This window comes from Delphinus delphis, chromosome 7 (assembly GCF_949987515.2).
Source record: "Delphinus delphis chromosome 7, mDelDel1.2, whole genome shotgun sequence".
NCBI lineage: Eukaryota > Metazoa > Chordata > Mammalia > Artiodactyla > Delphinidae > Delphinus > Delphinus delphis.
The window spans coordinates 45398665-45407986 of record NC_082689.1 but is presented as its reverse complement, the minus strand read 5'-3'; the positions used below and the strand labels follow the sequence as shown (position 1 = coordinate 45407986).

Below are 9322 nucleotides of genomic sequence, written 5' to 3'. Positions count from 1 at the left end.
GAAAATATTTCAATGCACGGTGATCTTGCCAGACGGATTTAGTATTTTCTGCATAGCTGATACAGGAACTCCTATACAACTCTCTTCCATCCTATTGTAAAGGTCAGAAAAAAGCAGCAAACTGGGAGGGAAATAGCTTATTGCCAGAGTAGTAATGTCTGAAGGCTTTCAAAGTATGTTTGTTTTCCCCTCCTTCTGACTGTTTATCTCCATTTTTTTCTTACAGCTCACAAAATGTAGGGGGTTTTGTTGTTGTTAACACAGCTGTTCTTTGTAGGTTTTTTTTTTTTTCCTTCTCCAGATTCTTCTCTGCATTCTTGTCTATGCAGTATTTGACTTGCTCAGTTCCTGCCTGATTGCATCAATGAGCTCTTCTTTTAACTTAGTTAATTCTCTTCTCATTTCATCTAAAATGTCCTGCTTCAGCCTGTCATAGTCTAGTCCCTCCATCTGGACTCCATTGGCACTGGGCTGTGACAAGGGCACAGATTTTGGTCTGTGTAATGAATCATAGGATCTGTTGTCAAAAACAACCTGATTTTTCCTTGGAGAATCCCATCTGGAACAACAGACTTGCTGCCATTCATTGTATTTGTTCTCTCCCAAGGTTTTCTTGTCGGTTCAGGTGTACTTGTTGAAGAAGCCTTAGAAGTTACAGGCTCTGAATTTTCATTTTGTCCTCTTTCTGTTAGGTTTCTATTGTTGATCCCTTTACAGCAATTCTTCTCCTCCTGGCCAGCAGGGTACTCAGTCCTTCCATTAAACCACTAAAGGAAGGGGTCCATTTCCACGACCCCTATCTGTTTTAGATGAGGCCGAATTCACACCAGTGGTGTTCCCTCCACTTGGGAAAGAGGCATCCTCCAACCGTGACACTTTCCTAAGTTTTGCTCCAGCAATTGCAGCTGCAAGTCCAGTTGAAGGGCGATTGTCTACAGACATGGATCCCAAAAAAAATCCAGATGCAGGGAGGGGAGCAGCAGGAGGTGATGAGGGAGAAGGGGATACTTGATTAGGAAGAGGCGCTGGAGGAAGCAGAGGCGGGGGCCCTGAGGACAGAAGTGGACAGAGTGGAGGAGGCCTTGGGGGAGGAGGGAGCGCTGCTGATGCCTGGGCAGGACCTGGTGGGAGTGCAGGAGGGAGTGGAGGTTCAGGTGGTCCCAAGACAATGCCCTGTTGGGCTGGAGTCTCGGCCAGCTGAGAGACTGCCTGCAAGCCTGGCTCAGAAGAGGCTCCCAGCACAGAGTTTAGAGGAGTCTCCACAGAGGCAGGGGCAGCTGCAGAGGGAGAAGGGAGAACACTAGGCTTGGATGAGGGAGTTGAGGCAATAGGCGTGCTTGGAGGAGGAGAAGCTCTCATCCACAGTGTGAGAGTGGTGCGAGGGAAGGCGGTGGTGGGCTGGTAGAGACACTGGATGTGTGACAGAGTCGAGCAGCCCGCTGGGTGCCGCTGATGATGGAGGCATCTGGGGCACAGGATAAGAAACACAACTGGGGAGGACAGGCTTTGGACCAGTAGCTCTGCGTTGGTGGGAGAGGAGACGGAGGGAAGGGCGAGAAATTGGAAGTAGACCAGGCACAGGGCTTCGTAGCTGGAGGTTGAAGAGAGGGTGTGTTCACAAGAGAGGAAGGTCGAGAGTTTTTGTTCAGAAGACGAGGAACTGTAGTATAATGGGGAAGAACAGGGTGGAAGGCTGAACCTAGAGATGTTGCAAAACGTGTCTTGGAGTGTCGAAGTGGTGGTGTAGGGGGTGTAGAAGTAGGTGGCAAAGCGGTCACTACAGCGTAATCAGGAGTGGCCTCTGACACTGGAGCTGAGATGACTTTAGCATATGATGGAGGAGGTGCTGAAGGAGGCTGGCAACTGGCACACTCAGGAAGTGGAGGACGATACAGGGAGCTGTTGGAGGATGGCGCGGCATTTGACATTCTTCGCTCACTTGCATTCCAGTTGCTCCCTTTCTAGCTGCTCTTGCCGCTCTCTTTCTTGCCTTTCCCAGTCCAGCCTCTCCAGCCTCTCCCGCTCTTATCTCTCCTGCTCCAGGCAATTCTGACGTTCCCTTTCTTGTCTCTCTCTCTCCAGCTGCTCCTGTTCTAGCCTCTCCCTCTTCAGCCTTTCCCTTTCTAACCTCTCCCTCTCCAATCTCTCCCTTTCCATTCTTTCTCTCTTCAGCCTTTCCCGCTCCAGCTCCTTTTGTTGTTGATGTTCTTGTTGCCTTCTTTGAATTTCCGATTCTTCTTGTGATGGGCCATTCTGAACTTGGGCAGGTAGTTGTGAATTTTGTCTAGGCAATGTTGACCCTGTTTCCTGTGAATTCAACACTTCTAAGGCATGCATCATGGCACTTGTGAAGACATTGGCATCTTCTTTGCTGCCAAAGTTGAGACCATACACCTGTCTAGCATCCCGTCATTGGTGGAAGGTCTGTGTAGCTTGATTGTACTTCAACCTTTTAGGAATGGCACAATTTATCACTACCTGATGGTCCTGAATCTTCCTGCCCACCCCTCTGAATGTGTTGTTTCCTGTATGATGATATATATGAACTCTGCTGAACCCGGTTGAACCACCAGCTGGCACCCACTTTTTATTGGCATCATCATAGACCATGAAAGCAGTTCTTGCCTGACAGATACTCTGTTCACTTATTATTTTAAATGTATCATGCCACTCCCTTCTGGTCTGCAGAGTTTCTGCTGAAAAATCAGCTGATAACCTTATGGGATTTCCCTTGTATGTTATTTGTTGCTTTTCTCTTGCTGCTTTTAATATTTTCTCTTTATCTTTAATTTTTGTCATTTTGATTACAATGTGTCATGGTGTATTCCTCTGTGGGTTTATCCTGTATGGAACTCTCCATGCTTCCTGGACTTGGATGATTGTTTCCTTTCCCAGGTTGGGGAAGTTTTCAGCTATTATCTCTTCAAATATGTTCTCAGGCCATTTCTCTCTCTCTCTTCTCCTTCTGGGACCCCTATAATGTGAATGTTATTGTGCTTAATGTTGTTCCAGAGGTCTCTTACACTGTCCTCATTTCTTTTCATTCTTTTTTCTTTTTTCTGCTCCACAGTAGTGATTTCTCTTACTCTGTCTTCCAGCTCACTGATCCATTCTGCTTCATTTACTCTACTATTGATTCCTTCCAGTGTGTTTTTCACTTCAGTTATTGTATTGTTCAACTCTGTTTGGTTGTTCTTTATATTTTCTAACTCTGTGAACAGATCCTTCTAACTTATCCATTTTTCTCCCGAGTCCTTGGATCACCTTTACAATCCTTACTCTGAACTCTTTCTCGGGTAGATTGCCTACCTCCACATCACTTGGTTCTTCTGGAGTTTTATCTTGTTCCTTCATCTGAAACACATTCCTCTGTCACCTCATTTGGGGTTAATTACGTTTCTCAACTTTGGAGGAGTAGCCTTCTGTAGGAGACATCCTATGGGTCCTAGCAGTGCACTCACTCAAGGGCCAGGGGCCAGCGGTCCCAGGGTAGTGTCTGGCCTGCGTTTGCAGACTACAGGCTGCTGGATTGTAGGTTTCTTCCTTCTGATTTCTGCTGCCTGGTCGGTGAGGCTGGTCTAGAAGCTTGTGTAGGCTTCCTGGCAAGAAGGGCTGATGCCTGCCCACTGGCAGGTGGAGCTGGGTCCTGGCCCTCTGGTAGGCAGGGCTGTGTGATCATGAAGTCTTTAGGCAACCTGTCTGCTAATGAGTGGGGCTGTGTTCCCACCTGGTTAGTTGTTTGGCCTGAGGCACTGGACACTGAAGTCTACAGACTGTTGGGTGGGGCCAGGTCTTTGTGCTAATGACCCAAGCGAGATGTCTGCCTCAAGGAGAGTTCATGCAGATGAATAATCCCCAGTATATCTTCCACCAGCTTTTATGGCCCCAGCATGAGCCACAGCCAACCCCACCTCCCCAGGAGACCCTCCAAGACCAGCAGGTAGGTCTGGCCCAGACTCCTATGAATTTACTGCTTTTGCCCTTGGTCCCAGTGCACATGAGATTTTGTGCAATCCCTTTAAGGGTAAAGTCTCTGCTTCCCGCATTCCTGTGGAGCTCCTGCAATTAAGCCCCACTGGCCTTCAAATCCAGATGATCTGGGGGGTGGCACCTCTTCCCGATGCCAGACCCCCAGGCTGGGAAGACTGATGTGGGCTTCAGAAATCTCACTCCTATGGGAGAGCCTCTGTAAGGTCACCCACAGGAGTGGGTGGGTAAGGATTTGATTATATTTTGAGTGCACCCGTCCTACCATCTCGTTGTGCTTTCTTCTTTATGCCTTTAGATGTAGAAGATCTTTTTCTGTAGGTTCCAGTCTTTTCTATTGGTGGTTGTTCAGATGTTAGTTGTGATTTTGGTGTGTTCATGAAAGGAGGTAAGCTCAAGGTCCTTCCACTCCATGATCTTGAAAGACTCCCCAGGATTTCTTTTTTATTATTGATATTTTGTCCTATTTTAGTTAACTAATAACTGTCAAGCCCATTTTTAAAATATTTAAAGAAAATAAGTTATGTGCATTGAATGTATTAATTCATCAAGATATTTTAGTCCTCTAGAAAAAAAATTAGTTAATAAAAAATAATATGAAAAGCACCAGTTTTATATCTTGTGTTTTGAAACTAAAACGAGAAGTGGGAACTATATTTTATGGTTGGAGGATATGGAAAGCCTTCTCACACTAATATAGCTTTTGGGTATCAGAATATATATGGCTATTGTTAACAAAAAATGAATCATTGCAGTCTCTTGGGCTGTACATTGTGTATCATAAAGTGTTAATTGTATCAGTCTTTGCCAGGTTCCTACCATTCAATCAGTCCCAAGCATTAGATACTTTACATATTGGTGAGCCAAGCACTAACTCATTATATAATGGTTCACACTAGCTTTTGCTTTTATTTTTTCTTTTTCCATTTCTCAAATATTTATCTTCCCCTTTTCCTTTCAAATTAAAAATAAGCCTGTATGACTCCTGTAAGATGGAGAAAGAGGCAGCATTGAGTAATGGGAAAATGAATAAACTTGGAATTTGGCAGCTTGTCTTCTAGTCCTGGCATTAGTCTTCAACATTTTCTGGGCACCTCAGTCTGAGTCTCAGTTTCCTCATTCATAAAATGTGGGTAATAACTCTTATTCCACTTACCTCAGTAGTTGTTGTGAACGACTGAGGTAAATGTGAAAGTTCTGTGAAAACCTATTACATAAATGGAAGGTGTTATTTTTACTACTACTACTTTTATAGATTGATTGGGTCTAGATTTCTAACATGGTGTCCCTGTGTCTGATTCAGTCATGTCACTCACATTGAATTTAGTTTTTAATGGACCTGGAAACTTCAAGAATCTATCCAATGTTGTAACCTGTAGGGACTATTTATGTAAAACTTTTGAAACTAAGCTTATTTGGATGAAAGTGGTTTGCAAAGACTACCCAATTTCCTGTTTTAAATCATTGTAGAATTAAAGAGGAAAAAAAAAAAAAAGCAGGGGGAGGTATCCCTTATGAAATCTGAATCACTGGCAATCTCTGTGGATTTAAGTGTATTAGCCTAGAGCAGAGGGGCTATCCCTTGTAAATGTGTTACCAGGGGGCACCCAAGGCCATTTGCTAAAAGGTATTGGCTTTAGTTCAGTTACTTCTAAGTAACTTCCAGATCTTTTTCCCCATGACCTTACAATTTTGCTCCCCTTGGTAGTCAGCACCGGTCTCCAGACTCTCCCTTTTCCAGACTGTAGTAGTGCTCCCCACCCTTCTTCACTTGCCTCTAAATGCCAAAGCTTTGAAGTTTCTAAAAAGGAAACTCAGCCTGGTCTTTTGTCTGGTGGCTGCTTTTGAGTATCTCAAACTCTTTATTCCATTTATTGGACTTGGGTACACAGGATTAAAAAAATTTATGGAAAGGCTCCTAAAGTTTTGAAATGGTCTGACTCATGTGACCTAGGTCACAATGTCCTTTCAGAGTCCCCAGAACTTTCTCGACATACCCTCAGACCTCTCTGACCATTTGCCAGCAGCATTATCAGAGAAGTAGCAGTCCACAGTTCCCAGCAGACTGGTGCAGCCCCAAACCACAGTTCAGAAAGACAGCCTGAATGATAGCAGAAGCACCCTGACTACCATGTGGTTTTGTGTGACAAGAAAATAGTTTGGTCCAGTCATTCTACTTAAGAATTTCCTAAACTTGTCAAGGGGATTTAAACTGTGAAATGGAAAACACTGGCCACTTTTCTCCATAATTTACACATTAAGGATTTATTATTATGCTAGATTTCATATACTTCTAAATTATATTTTCAGTGCTTACATCAGCTGATTCCTAATTGTGTTTCAGAGAAAAATGCTGAAAATGGCATATGGAATATTGTCAATAAGGAGAAAGGAGGGGTTGGGAACGATTGCCTAGAGCATCGCTAGTAACATATTGGGCACGATTTTCCCTCTCCCCCTCAGGAGGGTGTGATAATCTACTCAGCCAACAGAGAAATGGTTTAATAATACTGCAGCCAGGGATCTCTGAGAAATGTTTTCAATTCCCTACATTGGTCTTAGCAAAACATTTCTGTGTTAAAATCACTTTCCACTAGTTCACACCACTTACTGGTGGGAAAACACAAAAATCCATCAGGTTGTTCATATCAATCGGTGCACAGTCTTATTTGACTACTGGATATTTTATATTATCCATATTTTAATTTTATAATTAAAATATTTTATATTTATTTTCTTGTTCCAATTTCAACATTTTCTGGTTATTTCACATACTTTTCCTTTGTGTATGTCTGTGCCACTACAAGTGGTAATGATTTCCAAAATGCGTTTTTGTCTAAATAATATTTTTCCTCCCAAATTTTTTATTTAGATGCAATAATCTGAGAAAGTAACCTCCCCTACTTCCAAAGTCACTGTTTGAGCCAAACACTTTTACTTTCCACTCTGGTCCCTTCCTTTTCTGGCTTCATCCATCTTTCAGACCTGAAGTGAAATAAATGTCCCTTTTTTATAGAAACGTCCCAAAACTTCTAGGAATAGTTCAGGTCTTTCAGTAATACATACACATAGGTCCCAGTACTTTAGGTTCATGTCAAATTATACTGTTCTTAGTAAATACCCATTTGTATAATTGTTTGTGAGAGTTTAATGGCTTCATTTCTGGACTTTAAGCTCCATGAGGGCAGATATCATGCTTGTCTTGAACACTGATGAATTTCCCTTGTCTACCAGAGTACTTGACACTCAGTAGTAGCTCAAAAATGTTTTCGCACCGGTGAAAAATGAATAAAGCAACATCTCTCTGGCACACAATTTCTGGTGAACCTAAAGCATGTGACCCTGATGAAACCTGGAATAAAATCAGGAACATTTATGCCCACTAGTTGACCAGGACTAGAAGCAAAGGAGGCAGGAAAGTCTGCTGTCTGAGTCTTGCTTCAGCTGACAAAGTTTTCATGATGTATTAATTCTCCCAGTTTTTTCAAGCTAATTGCCTGATCCGAAGCTGTGTAGAGAGGACCTGTGTTTTGTACTTCTAACTTCCTTTGATGGACCAGCTTCCAGCTTTAAGTCAAATAGCTTTAGAGTTTAGCCCTAAGAGGTGGGTATATTCTCAGCACTCGGTCCCTTCAACCACTACATAGCCTGTTTGATTCACTGACTCTGATCTGCAGGATGCAAAAGCAGGGATCTAGAATTACTGCTCCCATTGCTCTTAGAAGCTGTCAATAAATGGCTGAAAAGGATGGGACATTTCTTTAACTTTCCTTTTCACCATTTCAGTTGAAGAGATTACCAACAACCATGCTTTTTTAGGTCTTGTTGTGCATATTAATAACTTTGTTTTTTCTGATTACTCAGTTATACCAAGGCAGTCATCAGCTGTGTCTACTTGTTTGCCAAACATTAAGAAATGACATAAAGAAAAGTCAAGGACAAGGACGGCAAAAACAGCAAATCCTTTGAGCCATTTTATTAGACCCTAAAGAGCCATTTTGATGACAATATTCCTTTGCGTTAGTGGAAACAGGCTAAGACCAAATTCTCTCTTGATTTCTCAGTTAAGAAGCTATTGCTTTATGTGTACTCACAAAGCAGAATTCTTATACACCCTCTTCTGTAAAAACATGATACAAGAGGCTTGAAGGCCCCAATGATTGTCATGCAATCTTTCAATTCTAGGTAAACTTAAAAATATGACCTTTAATTTTGTTTCTAAACAAAGTAAACAACTCAAGGTCAGTTTGTTTATTCCAAGTGTCATTGTTATTTGTTTTTGAATATATGTTTTGGAAGGTACACTTTGAGCACAATATTCAACAATTATTAACCAACAAATAATTGTAATTGTCAAAGTCTTTATATACTTAACTTGATTTTAAAAGATGGGGCTTGGGTGTTGATTTGAAATATTTGGTTTGGGCTTCTCTGGTGGCGCAGTGATTAAAAATCTGCCTGCCAATGCAGGGGACATGGATTTGAGCCCTGCTCTGGGAAGATCCTACATGCCATGGAGCAGCTAAGCCCATGCACCACAACTACTGATCCTGCGCTCTGGAGCCCGTGAGCCACAACTGCTGAAGCCCGCGTGCCTAGAGCCCATGCTCCGCAACAAGAGAGCCCACCACAGAGGCCTGCGCACTGCAGCAAGGAGTGGTCCCCACTTGCCGCAACTAGAGAAAACCTGCGCGCAGCAACGAAGACCCAACGCAGGCAAAAATAAGTAAAAAAATAAATAAATTTATTTTTTAAAAAAAGAAATATTTGGTAATCTTTTCTTTCCCTTCACCATAGTGCTTGTGCTATCAAAACCAACACGTGGCAGAACTGTAAGGACTAATGCCAAACATATGGTATGCACAACCAGTCAGCATAACCTTTGGAATTCTAATTGCAAAGAAGTGCCAAGTGAAACTGCTTCATAGCACACATATGGCCAGTTGAGGATTTCCTAATAGACTGACTTCTCTAAGGCCTGTAAATATCCTTGTCATGTAGAACAAATTTTAATGCTGCAAGTAAGACCGTGATTAAATACAGTCTTTTAACTGTTTAATGTATTTTTAAGATGTGAAAGTTAAATGTAATTTTCACAACTTTATTAAACCTTTAAAATGCCTTTTCCAAAACTGTATGCACTCTAGAAGTGCCTGCTAATTACCCTATTTGTTTGTGGCCTGAGGCCAACAGAATTCAGGATGCAATAATTTTCCTTGAACTAAGTACGTAATAATTCCATGAAGACAACTACCACAGCAGCATAAATCTAATGTCTAGCTAATGCTGTATTTATATTAAGCACTAATCATGGAATCAAAACTTTTCAATTCAA

General features: G+C 42.2%; 1 pseudogene; it reads right to left on the bottom strand.

Annotated features, from left to right (window-relative positions):
• Positions 1-321: 321 nt before the first annotated feature.
• LOC132428079 (protein enabled homolog) lies at positions 322-2355 on the bottom strand (annotated as a pseudogene).
• Positions 2356-9322: the final 6967 nt, after the last annotated feature.